At 43.0% G+C, this 20,000-nt stretch overlaps 1 protein-coding gene across 2 annotated transcripts in view; it reads left to right on the forward strand.

Moving 5' to 3' along the window:
* Positions 1-6,349: 6,349 nt before the first annotated feature.
* LOC135089511 (solute carrier family 35 member F3-like) overlaps positions 6,350-20,000 on the forward strand; it is a 124,698-nt gene continuing 111,047 nt past the window's right edge. For both annotated transcript variants that reach the window (XM_063985094.1, XM_063985101.1), the window contains exon 1: positions 6,350-6,845. The gene's annotated coding sequence lies outside the window, so the exon portion shown is untranslated. The remainder of the gene's footprint in view (positions 6,846-20,000) is intronic.

The raw sequence follows: 20,000 nt of genomic DNA on the forward strand, positions 1-20,000 counted from the left end.
TCCCTGTTAGTGGCACACACTTACGGTAATGACTTTGTCCCGTCCATCATCAAGGCTGCAAATGAACCTCGGATGAACGGGAAATACTGGGGTGCAGGAGTGAGGGGGTGAGCGAAGGTTGGAAATCACAGGCTGGGTTGTGTTGTGGTGTTGTGGTGTGTTGTGGGGAAGGAAAAATACTTAAGAAAAAAAAATTTGCATAACATTTATTTGGAACACATTTATACTTACACATTTTGGAGAAAGAACATTTAAACTCCCTGACAAAATTAGCATCTTTTTAATACACTTCTCAGCCGCTGCTTGGAATTCTTCAGGTAAACAAGAAACAACAACGGTAATAATTCAAGGGGTTTCGGCTAAACAGAAGCCAAGGAACGTATAGATGATAGGATAAATGACTGTCTAGAGAGGATTTACACAAAGGCGCCCTCTACTCGGCACCAGCATCCCATGGACGGCACATTGTCTCCTCCGTCACGTCCCGCCAGTGGAGAAGTCAAATAAATAATACGTTTTCTTCTCCTACAAGGCACAAGTTGGTAAACATTTTTTTTTCTTTTCTTTTCTTTATTTTTTTGGGGGGTGTTAGTCCAGCATATGATTGCACCTGATACCTGTTTGTTTATTTGTTTGTTTGTTTGTTTGTCTGTCTATCTATCTATCTATCTATCTATCTATCTATCTATCTATCTGTGCCTGTCTATTTATCTATATCTGTTTATCCTGCCTTTCTGTCTGTCCTCCAGTCTGCCTGTTTGTCTATCTATCTGCTTGTCTGTGTCTTTCTATCTACCTATGTATGTATGTATGTATGTATGTATGTATGTAAGCTCAAACTAGCCAGACATGCACAGTTAGCGAGTTGAATATCAGAAGGTACCATTTCCATTCAGCGGTGCAGCCCACACCTTACAGCGCGGGAAGGGGGTGGCGGGGAACACTGGCATCTTTAAGATCAGCCTTTCATCTCACCTTGCAGTGTGGTTTCCTCAGCCCGTGATTCTATTGGCGGGAGGGACGGGGGAGCAGTGTGGAGTGCGGAGTAGTGGAGTCTTTGGAGCACCACGACCCAAGCCGATTTGTAGGAGTGGATTACTTGGCGGGGGAGACTCAAGCATTGTGAAAGGATTAAGCTGCCAAAATTACACGATTTTCAAGCCGTCCTAAGCCTCAGTATCTCCCCCGCACGAGTGAGCACACCGCACTGGTCCAACTGACGCCGGTGAACCCTTGCAATTTGGACTTAGCGTAAAATGTAATGAATACCACTGACTTGATTCGTTTGCTTCTCTCACGTGTGGAGGGAGTCACCACTGGGGGTTTTAGTTCTGTAGACTTCAGTGTTTAGTATGTTTAGTCAGTTACTTATGCCAGGCTTTAAAGGACCTTACTGGAGTTTTCAAGGGTGTTTTTATGATTATAGTGATAGTTTAGTAAGATTGAAAAGATATCATTGGTTTTCATGTTTTTTTTTTTATGATTCAAGGAAATTTTATATAAGTTTTCAGGGGCTTTTCATGACCCTAGTGACAATTTAACAAGAATCCAGAGGGAGTTATTAGTTTTCAAGGACGTTTTCATGATTATGATAACAGTTCAACTAGGAAATTTGAAAGGTGTTCTCCAGCATTCAATACCACTAATGAGAAAAACACGCTTTAAGAGTCCGATTAACCGTCCCCTGGCCTTCAAAAAAAAAAAAAAATAAATAAATAAATAAATAAATAAATAAAAAATAATGAGACAGCAAAGTACGAATACAGGGTTTTCTGGTACTGAAGTCAAGGTCAGTGGCAGTAATATCCTCTACATCCACACCCACCCACACACAACCACCCACCCACCCACCCACCCACACACACACAACCACCCACACACACACCCACACACACACACAACCACCCACCCACCCACACACATACAACCACCCACACACACACCCACACACACACACAACCACCCACCCACACACACACACACACCCCTCGCAGCGACTGTCACCCACCAGCGTCAAATATTCAGCAGTGTAAGTTAAAAAATGAGGACGCAAGGACACGCTGACGCCCTTTCTCCTTATGCCCGTGATTAGAAGCGCTCTGCTCCCTCACTAGTGTTTTCCAACGCGACAGAGACACTTAGCTGTTTTCAAGGGTGTTTTAATAATGTAGAAATCATGTTAATGTGTCGCTAGAATAATAAAAAGGTACCTTTGAAAACCCGTGTCATTTGAACTAAAGAATTTTGAAAGTAGTGAAGGTGCAGCGCAGAGATGTTGCAGGTTAGGTCAGATAAGGTTAGACTAGGTAAGGTTATGTCAGATAAGGTTAGGTTAGGTTAGGTGAGATAAGGTTAAGCTTACATTAAATTGGATTAGTATGACGTAGGATAAGACAGGTTAGGTTAGGTAAGATTAGGTCAGATAAGGCTAGGTTAGGTTAGGTGAAATAAAAGGTTAGGCTTACATTAAGTTGGGTTAGGATGACGTAGGATAAGGCAGGTTAGAACAGGACACAGATGGATCAGTCTAGACAATCATGACTCACCACAAGACTAATTACCTTGGCTAATCTTTATCTGGCTTATCTTTTTTTTCATTTCCTCCTCACTCGCCTACTGTCTGTCCCTGTGTGTGTCTCTCTCTGTCTCTCTTTCCCGTCTTTATTACCCTCAGTTACCAGGTCGAGTGCTAAGACACCCTAAAAACACCTTTAAACACCTTAAAACACCCATAAGCATCCTTAAACACCCTGAAAACACCCTTAAATCATGCCAAAACCTTAAAACATCCTTAAAACACTCAAACACCCTAAGGCACCCTAAAACATCCTTAACTCATGCCAAACGACCCTAAAACACCCTCAAAACACCCTTAACTCATGCCAAACGAGCCTTAAAACATCCTTAAACACCTTAAAAACATGCCAAACTATCTTAAAACACTAAAAACACCCTTAAAACACCTAAAACACCCTTAAACATCTTAAGACACCCAAAAACACCCTTAAATCATGCCAAATGACCCTGAAACACCCTTAAAAACCTAAAAATACCCTTAAACACCATAAGACACCCAAAAAATCGTGCGAAATGACCCTAAAACACCCTTAAAACACCTTCAAACACCCTTAAAACCCTTTATTAACCCGAGGCATGCTCACTGAGAATATCGTAATCTCACCATTTCCCCCAAACTTTTTTTTTTTTTATCATCAGTCACTTTTTTTTTCATTCACGTTTTCCCTTTCCCCGCGCCACAGTTTTCCCGACACGGCCGTTATCGCGTCCACTGGAAGGAGGGAGGGAGGAGTGGGAGAGGAACAGGTGAGTGAAGAACGGGAGGGAAGGGAGGGAAGGACGGAGTCGAGGGAGGTAGGAGGAACGAGAAAGGGAAGGAGAGAGGGAGGGATGAGAGCACAAGGTGAGAACGAGGGAGGTAGGAGGGAAAAAGAAAGGAGGGAGGAGGGGACAAGGAGAGAACGAGGAAGGTAGGAGGGGAAAAAGGAAGGAGGGAGGAGGGGACAAGGAGAGAACGAGGGAGATAGGAGGGAAGAAGGAGGGAAGGAGGGAGAAGGGGACGAAGAGAGGGTAGAGGGGACAAGGAGAGGACGAGGGAGATAGGAGGGAAGAAGGAGGGAGGGAGAAGGGGACGAAGAGGGAGTAGAGGGGACAAGGAGAGGACGAGGGAGATGGGAGGGAAGAAAGAGGGAGGGATAAGGAGACGAAGAGGGGGTAGAGGGAGAAGCGGATGAGAGAGGTAGGAAAATACCCCTTGATGGCTTCGCTGATTCGTAAGCGCGACGTGTCCTCATAAAAAGCTTCACGCTTCACGCTTCACGCTTCAGGTAGTAAAGCGAGGCTGCACCGAACACCTGAGCGAGACACCGGCCGGCCCCACCTGTGTGTTGCACTGGCGAGGCAATCAAGGCGCCGCAGCATCTCTTGCAACAGACACACACACGCACACATCCTTGCTGCATTATCCTATCAGCATTACCACCCCTTAAGCCTACACCAGAAGAAAAAAGAAAAAAAAAAGCCTCTCAACTTTTCTCCTGTTTGTCACTTACCCGTCTATTCCATGCCAGGGACAGGACCTTCCCCGTATTCAGAAACGCTTTGTTCTCTCACCACGACTATTTTCAAAGGCCACAGAGATGACTAGGCAGGTTCTCAAGATTGTTCCTCCCGTTGATAATGGGAAAACTTTGTTCATCTGTCACTAGCACCGTAAAAACACCCTCAAGAACCTGTGAAGCTTTAAATATAGCACACCCATTTAAAAGTGGTGTAGGTGCGGCGCAGAAGTATTGTGGAATATGGTTCTGAGCGCTACACGTACATGAGGTTGCAGCGAATACGTCAATCAGTACCGAAGGACAATGAAGACACGAGTGAAACAGTAAACACCCTCGCGAGGCTTACGAGTGGGGTGGGCGTGGGGGGAGGGTGGGGAGGTCAAAGTGTAATTAATACTGAAGCGGGAACCATCATGATTGTTTTTACCCACTCAGTAATCACCGAGAGGTCATTAATAAAATAACACCAGGGGGCTGCTTCACCAACATTAATCCTGTTACCCGCCACCTGTCTTACGCGCGCTAATTAACTGGGAGGGGGGGCGTCGGAACAAGGGAGGGGGCGTGGGAACATGGAATCGGGGCATGGGAGATAGTGGAGACACGGGAGAGGGCGTAGGAACATGAAAGAGAGGGAAGAAACAATGGGAGAAGGGTGTGAGAACATGGGAGGAGGCGTGGGAACGAGAGAGGAGTGGGATCATGGGAGGCACCGCAAGGTGACACAGGAAGATGCACCACGTGGGAGATCGCAAGGAAAGAGAGAGAAACAGGAAGGACACATGAAGGAAGGATACACAGAGAAACAGAGAGGAACGGGAGGAAGAAATCATGAAGGAGGTGAACAGGAAAACAGATAAGTAAGCAGGAAAGAAGAGAGAGAGAGAGAGAGAGAGAGAGAGAGAGAGAGAGAGAGAGAGAGAGAGAGAGAGAGAGAGAGAGAGAGAGAGAGGCAGAGTGGATGGGGGAGGGAAGTTTATAGGGTGGATGTGTGGATACGTGGTCTGTGGATTCTGGGAGAGTGATGCGTGAGAGTCTGAGGTGAGATCGATCAGTGGCTGGACTAGACACAAGTCTGCACCTGTGCATGCATCTCAGCAGCCACGGCTGTGCAGCTTTAGCAGCATTCCCTTGAGCTTGAGCCTGTAACTTTGCGTGCTTCGGTATCAGCGTCGCCTCACAGAAATCTCGTTAACAGTCATCTCACACGAAGCTGTAAGAGAAAAGTTTCATTTAAACGGTGAAGTTCCAGACAGCAGTACAAGGAACACAGGCTAATGACATAACAACCGTGCACTTTGAGGGGGCGAGAGACGCAGGAAACACAAGCTGGAGACTTCAATTTGTTGGTGTGCGTCACGGTGACCGTCACGGTGTGACAATACTATTACTGGGATTATTTTACTTCAATATTACGTTTGCAAGACAATACAGCGGTACAGTTTGTGTTCATACGGCTTATTACTGCGTCTGCTCAGCGTGTGCAGTGTGGCAGCCTTGTGAGTACTGCATGTTATGTATATGATAAGGTCACGGAGGCTGTGGAAGTGTCCTTAGGGAATACGGTGCTTGGGTCAGGTTACGGTAGTTTTACACACACACACACACACACACACACACACACACAGAGGCAGGCAAGGCACAAGTAAAAGAGAGCCTGATTGGAGTGACACAAGACTCCGGCGTCATGGCAGCTGTGGGCGGAGCCTCAGATGACAACAAGGATGTCTGCCTCTCTTTCTTACGTGTTATTTGGGCTTATTTTGGAGCTAAGTTACCTATTTCTCGATTCATTTTACTTATGTGTGTGTGTGTGTGTGTGTGTGTGTGTGTGTGTGTGTGTGTGTGTGTGTCAGTGCCCTGTTACTACAAGATAATATATAACCTTATCCGCCTCTCCTGCTCCTTCCAGCTCCTCCCTGCCTCCTCTCTGCCCGAGTCACTCCACTCACCCTCTCTTTTCCTCTGCCCTATCTGTGTGTGTGTGTGTGTGTGTGTGTGTGTGTGTGTGTGTGTGTTGTTGTTGTTGTTGTTGTTGTTGTTCTTTATATATATTTCTATGAGTAAAATATATATATATATATATATATATATATATATATATATATATATATATATATATATATATATATATATATATATATATATATATATATATATATTATATATATATATATATATAATATATATATATATATTATATATATATATATATAAGTACGTCCCCTGGAGATTTTATATTACACCTCATCTTTAATTCACGTCTCCTCCTACACACTAAAGAATGGTATAGATATTTCCCGCACTGTCAGACCGTGGACATTTGGCTTAGCTGCGTGAACAATACTCCAAACAACGAACCTTCGAACTGAGACACTGAATCTGTAACTCTCAGCCGCCTTAGTCCTGCTCGCCTCGCCACTGCCGCGTGGTTACGTCAAGACAGCGGGCCGCGTACTAGTTTCCTTAGTACTTGTGCTTCCGTGTCAATACCGTGTGCTGTAAACTGCTGAACGAACTGAGATACTCATTCAGTTTTGGTCGCCTCTCCATTATCTCGTGGTGACGTAAAGGTGACGGCCCGTGTGTTAGTTTTCCCGGTAATTGTGCCTCCGTAACATTACTGTGTGCAGTGGTCGTGAGAACTGCGAGGCGGCGGTGTAGACTGTGCCGTGGAGAGCCGCGGGGTGTTGGAATCGCCTCTCAGTCACCTTGAAGGCGTCATATTCCTTGCCTGCTCTTCCCCGTGTCTTCCTGTCGATGTTGGTAATGTACTAGTCACTATTTTGTGTGCATGTGTTTTGTTTATTTATTATTTGTGCATAGAGGAACTGAAAGGTTAGCAGCAGCCTGCAGTGTTTTTGGTCAACCCATATTTTGCGTATTTGTTCAGTCATTTGCTTGTTACTTGCGCATAGAGGAAGTAAGGAAGGTAAAAAGCCGCAGTGTTTCTGATCACCCCTGTGTTCTGCGTATCTGTTCAGTCGTTGTTTATTATTTGTGCATTGAGAAACTAGTAGGAAACAGGATGCAGCGTCTCCAATCACCACTTGTCAACCTTCTCTTGGCCTCAACATTTCAATTGGTCTCCTTGTTCATGTTCATTTTAATAGTGTCACTGTTTCGTGCAAGTGTTTAGTTGATGTTGTTGTTGTTGTTGTTGTCGTTGTTGTTGTTGTTGTTGTTGTTGTTGTTGTTGTTGTTGTTGTTGTTGTTTTATCTGCGCACAGAGGAGCCACTAGGCTACAGCGTCTCAGATTACTCATAATCTTTCCCTTTCTTTCCCTGCCCCATCACAATCTTTGCTTATTCCTTAGCAATTGAGGTTTTCCATGTTGGTATTATCGTTAGTTCAGTGATGCTACGGATGTTTTCAAGCCACAGCTTTGACGATTTGTTCAGATGAAGTTTGTTTTATTAATCACTTATTTATTAATCATTTATTAATGCAAACTCTTGGAGTTTGCATTATTTTCTTGTGTTCTGGTGTGTGTGTGTGTGTGTGTGTGTGTGTGTGTGTGTGTGTGTGTGTGTGTGTGTGTTATTACGTAGGTAAGTAACAAGATGACAAATATCGCTAGATTCCTAACAGGCTCTTAAGACTTTACTTAAAACAAGCGAAACTACAAAAATTGATCAGACTTAACGTGGCACTCAATGTACAAACGAATGAAGCAAACCTACATATTATTATTTCCACCTATCCCCACTCATGAATATTCCCAATACTGTAAAGTTCCCTATTGACTGTGCACTGCCAACTGGTGAGTGTTGTACCATTGAGTGGCGGGGGAAGCAAGGCGAGGGAGGGGCAGAGCTTGGGTAGCGTGGCTCAGGCAATGCAGTGAGCCCCGCAGATCCTACTTGAGCGAGGCAAAGGACGCCTCTCTTGCCTCGCTTGCTGATGGAAGATCCGCTCTCATTCCTGTCCTGACCTGAGGGATTATAACACATAAATGCCCTGCATCAATTCAGCGCCCTCCCAGAGCAGAGCAGAGAGAGAGAGAGAGAGAGAGAGAGAGAGAGAGAGAGAGAGAGAGAGAGAGAGAGAGAAAGAAAGATTGTTGAACGAAAGGCTGAACTAAAAATTGAGATGGAAAAAAGGTGATGAAACGTTGAGAGAGAGAGAGAGAGAGAGGAGAGAGAGAGAGAGAGAGAGAGAGAGGAGAGAGAGAGAGAGAGAGAGAGAGAGAGAGAGAGGAGAGAGAGAGAGAGAGAGTTTTCTGAATAGACGAGAGATTTGAAGAATTTGATAAGGTAGACAGAGATGCCGAGAGACAGGGAGAGAAATGGACAAATCAACAAAGAATAATCAGATGTAATTATGAATAAAAAAAAAAAGTCCCTTCACTAAACATCAACCCTAACCTAATTACTCACTCACTCACTCACTCATTCGATCGCTTAACATGGAACAATCTAACCTAACCACACTTTCGATCGCCTAGCGCACACACACACACACACACACACACACACACAGAGCACCAAGCAAAGCGAAGCCAGACGAAGGCAAGCGGAGCCACTTCAATCATTCAGGCTGGAAGAAAACGAGCTCTCGAGTAAATAAATCTAGCGACCCAGCTGAAGCCTGCCTTAACCTAATCTATTCTAATCTAACTTTACATTACTTTACTTTTACCTTGCCTTGCCTTGTCTTGCCTTACCTTTATTAAACCTACCTAACCTAACCTAACCTAACCTAACCTAACCTAATCTATTCTAACCTAACTTTACATTACTTTACTTTTACCTTGCCTTGCCTTGTCTTGCCTTACCTTTATTAAACCTACCTAACCTAACCTAACCTAACCTAACCTAACCTAACCTAACCTAACCTTACCTAACCTTACCTTTATTAACCTACCTTACGTAACCTAACCTAACCTAACCTAAAATTACTTAACCTTACCTTTATTAAACCTACCTTACGTAACCTATCCTAACCTAACCTAACATATCCTATATTATCCTATCCTTATTCTATTATATCCAACCCTTACCTGACTTAACATTTCCTAACCTAACCTGACTTGACCTAAACTAACCTGACCTGACCTGACCTGACCTGACCTTACCCAACGTAACCTTACCTGCCACCTCTCTCTCTCTCTCTCTCTCTCTCTCTCTCTCTCTCTCTCTCTCTCTCTCTCTCTCTCTCTCTCTCTCTCTCTCTCTCTCTCTCTCTCTCTCTCTCTCTCTCTCTCTCTACATGTGTCTTCCTTTCATCTCTAATGCAATCTCTTGTTTCTAGATACGAAAGGAAGCAACTTTTTCATCTTTTATTTCTTCAGTGAGTGGAATTCATTACAAAAACTCGATTACTTTTTGTCCCTTTCAACTTGTTAATTTACCTGTGGACTGGCTGAGTGGCTGGCTGGCTGGCTGGCTGGCTGGCTGGCTGGCTGGCTGGCTGGCTGACTGACTGACTGACTGACTGACTGAATGATTGGCTGAATGATTAACTAATATAAGAGAGAGAGAGAGAGAGAGAGAGAGAGAGAGAGAGAGAGAGAGAGAGAGAGAGAGAGAGAGAGAGAGAGAGAGAGAGAGAGAGAAGTGAGGATTTGGAAAGGAATATAAATGTCTGGGGATTAAAAGAGGGAGGAAAGGAAAAAAAAAAGGAAGAGGAGGGAGGGGGAGAGAAGAAAAAAAAGGCGTCGTAAGGGAGACATGAATAAATAAGAGGGAAGAGAGGGAGACACGTGGAGGGCATGTGGGGAGTGGAGTGGGAGTGGAGTGGAGTGTGGAGCATCACAGAGATAGTAAAGAATATAATGAAAGGTTAGTACAGATGTGTGTTTGTAATAGAGTGTAAGTTTGTGCGTCACTGTGAATCACAGTGAATGTGGAGTCTATCAAGATTTTAAAATGTGGACTGTATTACAACAGAAATGGAGTGGAGGAGGCGACGGAAATAATAAAGACTATAGAATTAATGAGAGAGAGAGAGAGAGAGAGAGAGAGAGAGAGAGAGAGAGAGAGAGAGAGAGAGAGAGAGAGAGAGAGACGAAGGAAGCTGTTTAAAGTCTGAAGAGAACACTTGTAGAAGGAAGAGGGTCGAGGGGAAGACAGAATTATTAGCGAGACAGCAAACAGTGGCAGCAGGAGAGGAGAATGTGATGGAGAGAAACACGTCACGCGCACGTTCACTCCGCCAACCCCTAACTTGTCAATCAACAGAAGCAAGTTTGGATGTGCACTGTGCATGGCAACGTGGTCCTGACGAAGAGGGAGTGAGGCGCACTTTATTTTTTAGGTTAACGGCAGTTGTACAAGTAAAGTCACCCCTTTCTCTCATTAGAGTTTCTTCTTCCTTTTCTGTTCCGCTGCTCTCGTCTCTTCCCACTTACTCTCTCCTCTCTCATTTCAGGCCTGCCCAGTCAAGATACAGCTCCTAATGAGAGGAGAGGAGAGGAAAGAACTCCTCCTCTCCTCTCCTCTCCTCGTCTCTTTTCTTCTCTTTTCTTCTCTTTACTCTTTTCTCTTTACTTTCTTCTTCTATTTACACTTTTCTTCTCTTTACTCTCCTCTCCTCTCCTCTCCTCTCCTCTCCTCTCTCTCTCTCCTCTCCTCTCCTCTCCTCTCCTCTCCTCTCTCTCTCTCTCTCTCTCTCTCTCTCTCTCTCTCTCTCTCTCTCTCTCTCTCTCTCTCTCTCTCTCTCTCTCTCTCTCTCTCTTCTTTTCTCCGTCAGTATTTAATCTTTTTTTTTATCTTATATATTTTTCTTCTTTACTTAGGTTCTTTTCCCTACTTCTCTACAGGCTTTTTTTTTTACTCTGATATTTTACTTTGCATCACAATCTCAAGTCCCAGTGTGTGAGTCAGTTGCCTTACCAACATGCCGCCTTCTCCTACACAAGCAACATCCAGTACGTGTGTTAGATAACTTACTCTTTCAACAACTTTTCATAGGTACAGTCAGTCATTGTTGATGTTGAGAACACTAGTGAGGACACTGTGACAAACAGGAGGCAGGAGGTGAAGGGAACAAGGCATGAGAAGAAAGACTTTTATTTATGCTCTTCTTCTGTAATCCTCTGAGGAAGCCATTAAGGTAGTACTGCCTCCTCCTTACCAGGAGGAGGCAGTAGACACCTGCCGAAACGATAATTACTCCCAGTGAGGTGTGCAGCACTGTTCAGGGGGTGCTGTGAACTTATCATTAAACCCAGCTGTGACCTCACTGAACGTTTCCCTTTGTGTCTCACAACACAAGGGGGCAGTCACAGCCTGCCCTCTAAAGACAACTCTCTTCCTCCACATAAAACTACAAGCACCTAATAACACACACACCCTTCACTCAAAAATTTTAAAATCATCATGGCGACTCCTACACCAGCCTCTGAGTCTCCATCTGGGGAGGGGACCATAAATGTCCCCAGGTCGGACTGCCTTTCTGTCGACGACCCTAAGTGTCTTGACACCCCCTCAACTTTTTCTTCATTAACTTCTGCAACATTCGCGGTCTAAGATCTAATTTTCAATCTGTAGAACACCACCTCTCCTCTTCTAAACCTCATCTTCTTTTCCTCACTGAAACTCAGGTGTCTGAGGCAATTAACAGTAGCCCCTTTTCTGTTTCCTCCTACTTTCTCTATCCTCATTTTCGATCCAAAGCTGGATGCTGCGTTTATGTGCGCAATGACTTAACCTGCTCTCGTGCCCACGCTCATGAATCTTCCGAGTTTTCCACCATCTGGCTACGACTACAGAGTCACTCTCATACTAAATTTATCTGTGCTGTATACCTCTCTCCTAACTCCTCTGACTATAAGAAATTCTTTGACTACTTAACTTCCAAAGTGGAGCACATTCTGACCCTCTTCCCTTTTGCAGAGATCTCCATTCTTGGAGACTTCAATGTTCACCACCAGCTTTGGCTTTCCTCTCCCTTCACTGACCATCCTGGTGAACTAGCCTACAACTTTGCTATCCTCCATGACCTAGAGCAATTGGTGCAACACCCTACTCGTATTCCTGACCGTCTTGGAGATACGCCCAACATTCTTGACCTTTTCCTGACCTCTAATCCTTCTGCTTATGCTGTCACCCTTTCTTCTCCGTTGGGCTCCTCCGATCACAATCTCATATCTTTATCTTGTCCTATCACTCCAATCCCTCCTCAGAATCCCCCTAAGCGAAGGTGCCTCTGGCGTTTTGCCTCTGCTAGTTGGGGGGACCTGAGGAGGTATTTTGCTGATTTTCCTTGGAATGACTACTGCTTCCGTGTCAGAGACCCGTCTTTGTGTGCTGAGCGCATAACAGAGGTGATGGTGTCTGGCATGGAGGCGTACATTCCTCACTCTTTTCTCGTCCTAAACCTTCTAAACCTTGGTTTAACACAGCTTGTTCTCGTGCTATACATGATAGAGAGGTGGCCCACAAAAGGTACTTAAGCCTTCTATCACCAGAATCTCATGCACTTTATATTTCTGCCCGGAACCATGCCAAGTCTGTTCTCCAACTAGCCAAAAACTCCTTCATTAACAGAAAATGTCAAAACCTTTCAAGATCTAACTCCCCTCGTGATTTCTGGCATCTAGCCAAAAATATTTTCAATAACTTTGCTTCTTCTTCTTTCCCTCCTCTACTTCAACCAGATGGCACCACTGCTATCACATCTATTTCTAAAGCTGAACTCTTTGCTCAAACCTTTGCTAAAAACTCTACCTTGGACGATTCTGGGCTTGTTCCTCCCTCTCCTCCACCCTCTGACTACTTCATGCCACGTATTAAAATTCTTCGCAATGATGTTTTCCATGCCCTCGCTGGCCTAAACCCTCGGAAGGATTATGGACCTGATGGGGTCCCTCCTATTGTTCTCCGAAACTGTGCCTCCGTGCTTGCACCTTGCCTAGTCAAACTCTTTCAGCTCTGTCTGTCAACATCTACCTTTCCTTCTTGCTGGAAGTTTGCCTACATTCAACCTGTTCCAAAAAAAGGGTGACCGTTCTAATCCCTCAAACTACCGTCCTATTGCTTTAATTTCCTGCCTATCTAAAGTTTTTGAGTCTATCCTCAACAGGAAGATTCTTAAACATCTATCACTTCACAACCTTCTATCTGATCGCCAGTATGGGTTCCGTCAAGGCCACTCTACTGGTGATCTTCTGGCTTTCCTTACTGAGTCTTGGTCATCCTCTTTTAGAGATTTTGGTGAAACTTTTGCTGTTGCCTTGGACATATCAAAAGCTTTTGATAGAGTCTGGCACAAAGCTTTGATTTCCAAACTACCCTCCTACGGTTTCTATCCTTCTCTCTGTAACTTCATCTCAAGTTTCCTTTCTGACCGTTCTATTGCTGCTGTGGTAGACGGTCACTGTTCTTCTCCTAAATCTATTAACAGTGGTGTTCCTCAGTGTTCTGTCCTGTCACCAACTCTCTTCTTATTATTCATTAATGATCTTCTAAACCAAACTTCTTGTCCTATCCACTATTACGCTGATGATACCACCCTGCACTTTTCCACGTCTTTTCATAGACGTCCAACGCTTCAGGAGGTAAACATATCACGCAGGGAAGCCACAGAACGCCTGACTTCTGATCTTTCTAAAATTTCTGATTGGGGCAGAGCAAACTTGGTATTGTTCAATGCCTCAAAAACTCAATTCCTCCATCTATCAACTCGACACAACCTTCCAGACAACTATCCCCTCTTCTTCAATGACACTCAACTGTCCCCCTCTTCTACACTGAACATCCTCGGTCTGTCCTTTACTTATAATCTGAACTGGAAACTTCACATCTCATCTCTAGCTAAAACAGCTTCTATGAAGTTAGGTGTTCTGAGACGTCTCTGCCAGTTTTTCTCACCCCCCAGCTGCTAACTCTGTACAAGGGCCTTATCCGTCCATGTATGGAGTATGCTTCACATATCTGGGGGTTCCACTCATACTGCTCTTCTAGACAGGGTGGAATCAAAAGCTTTTCGTCTCATCAGCTCCTCTCCTCTAACTGACTGTCTTCAGCCTCTCTCTCACCGCCGCAATGTTGCATATCTAGCTGTCTTCTACCGCTATTTTCATGCTAACTGCTCTTCTGATCTTGCTAACTGCATGCCTCCCCTCCTTCCGCGGCCTCGCTGCACAAGACTTTCTTCTTTCTCTCACCCCTATTCTGTCCACCTCTCTAACGCAAGAGTTAACCAGTATTCTCAATCATTCATCCCTTTCTCTGGTAAACTCTGGAACTCCCTGCCTGCTTCTGTATTTCCACCTTCCTATGACTTGAATTCCTTCAAGAGGGAGGTTTCAAGACACTTATCCACCAATTTTTGACCACTGCTTTGACCCTTTTACGGGACTGGCATTTCAGTGGGCATTTTTTTTTTTTATTGATTTTTGTTGCCCTTGGCCAGTATCCTTCTTACATAAAAAAAAAAAAAAAAATTACTAGTGAGGAATAAAGCTGTCATTTCCTGACCTGTGTTGCCTTTACCACTCACATCTTCATCCAGAACACTGTTAAAAATTACTTCCATGGACACAGGAAAGAGAGAAGAGGTAGTTAGTATTGTCATTCCTACGAAATTACTAGTCAGGAATAAAGCTGTCATTTCCTGAGCTGTGTTGCCTTCACCACCTACGTCTCCATTCAGAACACTGTGAAGCATTGCTTCCATGGACACAGGAAGTAGAGAATAGGAAGTTAATATTGTCCTTTCTTTGCTACAGAACTTTATTTGTACAATTGCATTAAACCTTTTTATCGCTATAGTCACCTTTCGCTAGCATTCCTAACACTGCTGTTCACGGGGGAAGTTTTCTCATATTAGTGTTCTGTCCGGAAGATCTACAATTTGACACCGCTTCTTGGGATAATTTCTTGCGTAAATATATGTCTAGTTATTTGTACAGGAGATTCCAATAATGGAGAGAGAGAGAGAGAGAGAGAGAGAGAGAGAGAGAGAGAGAGAGAGAGAGAGAGAGAGAGAGAGAGAGAGAGAGAGAGAGAGAGAGAGAGAGAGAGAGAGAGAGAGAGGTAACAGGGTGAGTGAAAGAAGATGAAGAGAGAAGGGAATATGTTTCTAAGGAAAGCATCTTTTCAGACAGTAACGAACGTCTATTGGTTGTGATGGAAGCAATTTGTGCCTTTTAGTATGTGTGATTCTTTGTTTTTTTTTTCTTTTTCTTTAATTGGTTCGCCTGAGGTACGTTTTTTTATTAGCTGCAGGTGTTTATGTCTTGTTTGTTTTTAAGGGAGACTGATTGGCTGACTGTGATTCTTATGTTTTCTTCCTCATATTCCTGTTGGTGTGTGTGTGTGTGTGTGTGTGTGTGTGTTAGAGAGAGAGAGAGAGAGAGAGAGAGAGAGAGAGAGAGAGAGAGAGAGAGAGAGACTGCCTCATACCACACACAAACACACACACACACACACACACACACACACACACACACACACACACACACACACACACACACACACACACAATAAAAATAATTTATTCATTCTACAGTGAAAAAAATATATGAAACATACATCAGTGTTATTATTACTACTACTACTACTACTACTACTACTAATACTAATACTACCACCACCACCACCACTACCCACCACTACCACCAATACCCCAGTAACACTTGTAATACAAACCCCAACAAACAACAACTCTCTTCACTACACTACATCAAAAACCCACAACACACAACACACAGTGGAGATAATCAAGTCTCCCAGGTCACAGCTTAGCCAATACTCACCCCTTGAATTTAATCCCTGATGGTCGGAAGCTTCGCCCATCGCCACGCGCCTCGCCCTTCATAAAACTGGGAATGGTGACAAAAAGACCGATAACTAGAGAGGGCAGGGATTACCGTCATTAATGCTACTGGGCTGGAAACAATAGGGAGGGCGGTATCTTGATTGTGGGCAAGGTGGTTAATTTGATGGAGGAAAGATTGGATTAGGTGGGAGAGAGCAGACAGTGGCCTGTTTGTTTACGAGTAGTCGGCTGAAAGAGACTGGCTAACTATTGAGTGTGGTTAAGTAGAGTGAACAGAGGAGACTAGCTGGGTGGAGGAGAGTACAGCTAGTAAATTAGTTGGGATAGGAAAGACATTATCCATTGAAGTGGAAGAGAGGAGAAATACTAGGTACCTAATTAAAAAAAAAAAAATGCCTGTTAAAAAGGTGAGACAAAGGAGACATTATCTCGTTACATGGAACATAAGGGAAAGTAGTTAGTTAGGATAGAAGAGACAGTGAGTGGGTAGTTAGATGGGATACAGGAGGGTGGTCAGTTGATTAGATGGGATAAAGGAGAACATGGCCCTTTAATATTTTGGACAGTTACCTGTGAATTAAGTGGAACGAAAGAAACAATGGCTAGATAATTAACTGGGATAGAGGAGAACGTATTTGTGTAGTTATGTGGAATAAGTTAGACCGTGGTGTGTTGTTAGCAGAAGTGTTACATGAGGAAGAAAGAAAAGAGTAGGAAGAGAAGTTAAAAGTATAAAGGGATAGTGTGGGAAGAAGGAAAGAATAAGTAGGAGAAAGAGAAGGAAAAATATATAAAAAGTAAACAAACCTCTAACAATTAGCAGAAATATTATATGAGAAGAGATAAAAACATATGAAGAGAAGCTCACAGAATGGTAGAGTAGCGCATGATGGAGAAAAAAATATATAATTAGGAAGAGAAGGAAGAGAAGAAGAACAAAAATACATAAAAAAAGAATAAATAAATAAATAAAACCTGTGGCAAGGCACACTGGATGCAGCTGGACAAATTCACGGAACTGCAACAGAATCCACAGCAACATTGCAACCATTATTTACCTTCCCTTTATGCCCACGTGGGAATGTATTGAAGCTGAGACGATGCAAAGGAAAAAGGAAAGTAGTATTCCATATGTAGATTGATTCCACAAGTTGTGGTGCGCGAGTGTTCATTCCTGGCTGACCATGAGGCGACCAGCGCTGAGAGAGGAGTCTTTATTGAACCTCCTTGGCGAGAAGCGACCGAGGTACAAAAGAGAGGACGGTGAAGGACACGTGTTTGTGTACGTTTCCAGCAACACCGTGGAGGTTTAATTATAATGTGATGCCATAAGAGGGTTTAGAGTTTGTAGGATGTTGGATTGAACGATGTTTATGTTTGTTTTTATTTTATCATCTGTGTGAAGGTAGTGACACGTGTGCTTGTATGTTAACAGTAATGATGCTTCTGCTTCATTATAAATTGGATGACACATCAGGAGTTAACGTTCATAAGATAGAGGATTTTACTATTTTATTTATTTATTTTTTTATTTTTTTTATCGTCTGTGTGAAGTAGTGTGACAGTAATACGTGTTGTATGTTAGCAGTGATAAGGCATGTGTTTCATTATAAGCTGGATAACACAAGAGGATTTAAAGTTTATAAGATGTAAAATTTTTGCGTCTTCATTGCCAAGGAATCAAAAAATCATCTGAGTGTATCCAAGGACACGTTGTCTGATACGCTTTTACGAATAACACATCCGTTTCCTCACAGTCTGGAGAACATAAATGTTAGTGTTCATAAGAAGTGTTTTTATAATCAAGTAGTTCAAGATTTTTATTTATCTATTTATTTTATTTTATTTTATTTTATTTATTTATTTATTTATTTTTTTTTGTAAGATGGGCACTGGTGAAGAGCAACAAAGGCAGAAACAAAGGCCCATTCATGTGCCAGTCCCTTAAGAAAATTATTGAAAATATAATCCAGAATTGGAGGATGTGTCTTGAAACATATCTCCTCAAAGACATTCATTCATGGGGAGTGTGGCGTGACAGAAGCAGGCAGGCAGCTCCAGAGTGGTTATGTCTCCTCAAAGACATTCATTCATGGGGAGTGTGGCGTGACAGAAGCAGGCAGGCAGCTCCAGAGTGGTTATGTCTCCTCAAAGACATTCATTCATGGGGAGTGTGGCGTGACAGAAGCAGGCAGGCAGCTCCAGAGTGGTTATGTCTCCTCAAAGACATTCATTCATGGGGAGTGTGGCGTGACAGAAGCAGGCAGGGAGCTCCAGAGTGGTTATGTCTCCTCAAAGACATTCATTCATGGGGAGTGTGGCGTGACAGAAGCAGGCAGGGAGCTCCAGAGTGGTTTCAGCCTGGGACACTTGTTGTGGTACGTTTTCAGTAACATTGTGATCTGGATGCCACTAAGGGATTTAAAATTTGCGATATATTTTCTTCCATCATGGAGTTATAAATTATATGGAGTTAAACATCCGCTATGATTTACTACATCTTTGTTATATTCTGACTAATTATAAAGGATTTGTTCTACGGATTCCAGCTAAAGGATGTGAGGAAGTTCAGAAATTTATTGTGCAGAAAGGATTAAACGCTTTCTTTCTTCAATACTGCGAATGTCCTCACGCGGCACAAAGTTGATGAAGCAAGTGAAGCACAGTGCTTGTTAAACTACCACTGCAATCATGAAATCCTTCACAAGAGGAATAAGACAGTAATTAGGCTGTTAGTGCTGAGGCATTAGGGGGCTTCAGCTAAAGGTGGTGTATAGCTAAAGGTGGTGGTCAAGAAAATTAGAATCATGAAAAGAGTTCCAGAGTTTGCCACTGAAAGAGGTGAAATAGTGGACATTTTTTTTAAATTCTTGCGTTAGTGAGTTGAACAGTCAATTAATAAGAATAAAATGAAAGTTATTAGGTATGTGAAAACACGATATCTCTTGCATTAATAAAGCGGACATTATAGGATCAAGATAAAAAGATGAAAATCGTTGAGAGATGGAAATTCAACATCAGACAGAGAATTCTTAAGTTTGCCATTGAAAGGTGAAAGAGTAAATATACCGGTGAACTCTTGCGCTAGTAAGGTGCACAGAATATAGGTAGAAATAAGCAGAAAATCATAGGGCTGTGGGAATACAGTATCAAGCAGAATTCCTGAGTGTGCTAGTGAAAGATGTGAGAGTCAAGATACTGCTTAACTCTTGCATTAGTAAGATGGACAGAATAAGAATAAATACAAAGCCGGAGGGACGTGGAAATAAGATGCCAAAGAGAACTCCTGAGTGTGCCAGTGACAGTGAATACATTGTTCAACTCCTGCATTAGTAAGGTGGACAAAATAAGAACAGACATAAACTCTTAGTAATATGCAAGTAAGATATCAGAGAGGTAATTCCCCAAGTTTATCAGTGAAAGAAGCCGCTCATGTTAACACACCAATCATTGCTTTCTGAAGAGGAATAACTACGACAAGGAAATAATAGTGTTGCAACCCTCACTGACGAGCTTAAGCCGTTTTTTTCAAATATAAAGGTCAGTTTGTGAGTGTAAAGCACACCTCAGGCGGCTCTCTCTTAACTGATGGGGCGAAGAAGATTACTGACTCACAGATGTACAACAATGTGCTCTCAACTTGACACTAAAGGAAGAGTTTACCGCTTCTAAAAAAATTGTGCTGGAATCGGATAGACGTGCATGATACATTATTATAATACGTAGAATATAGAGGCTGATTCCTAGATACATAGGCAGATCGACAGACAGATAGATACATACATACATACATACATATAAAAATAGATAGAGAGATATATAGATAGTTTAAAAGATTTCCTACACTACACAGTCACACAAGAGACACACTGCACACTACACTACACACAAGAAAGAGAGAGAGAGAGAGAGAGAGAGAGAGAGAGAGAGAGAGAGAGAGAGAGAGAGAGAGAGAGAGAGAGAGAGAGAGAGAGAGAGAGGAGTTAGGAAGCAGGCTATTTCTCAATCTGTAAGATAAATAAATGTTGAAGAATTACATTTACTTTTGTGAACTTTCTCTCTCTCTCTCTCTCTCTCTCTCTCTCTCTCTCTCTCTCTCTCTCTCTCTCTCTCTCTCTCTCTCTCTCTCTCTCTCTCTCTTCTCCCACTTTATAATATCTTCCTCTTATTCGTTGTTCATGTTATCTCCTCTT

The sequence above is a fragment of the Scylla paramamosain genome, chromosome 33 (genome assembly GCF_035594125.1).
Source record: "Scylla paramamosain isolate STU-SP2022 chromosome 33, ASM3559412v1, whole genome shotgun sequence".
Taxonomy (NCBI): Eukaryota; Metazoa; Arthropoda; class Malacostraca; order Decapoda; family Portunidae; genus Scylla; species Scylla paramamosain.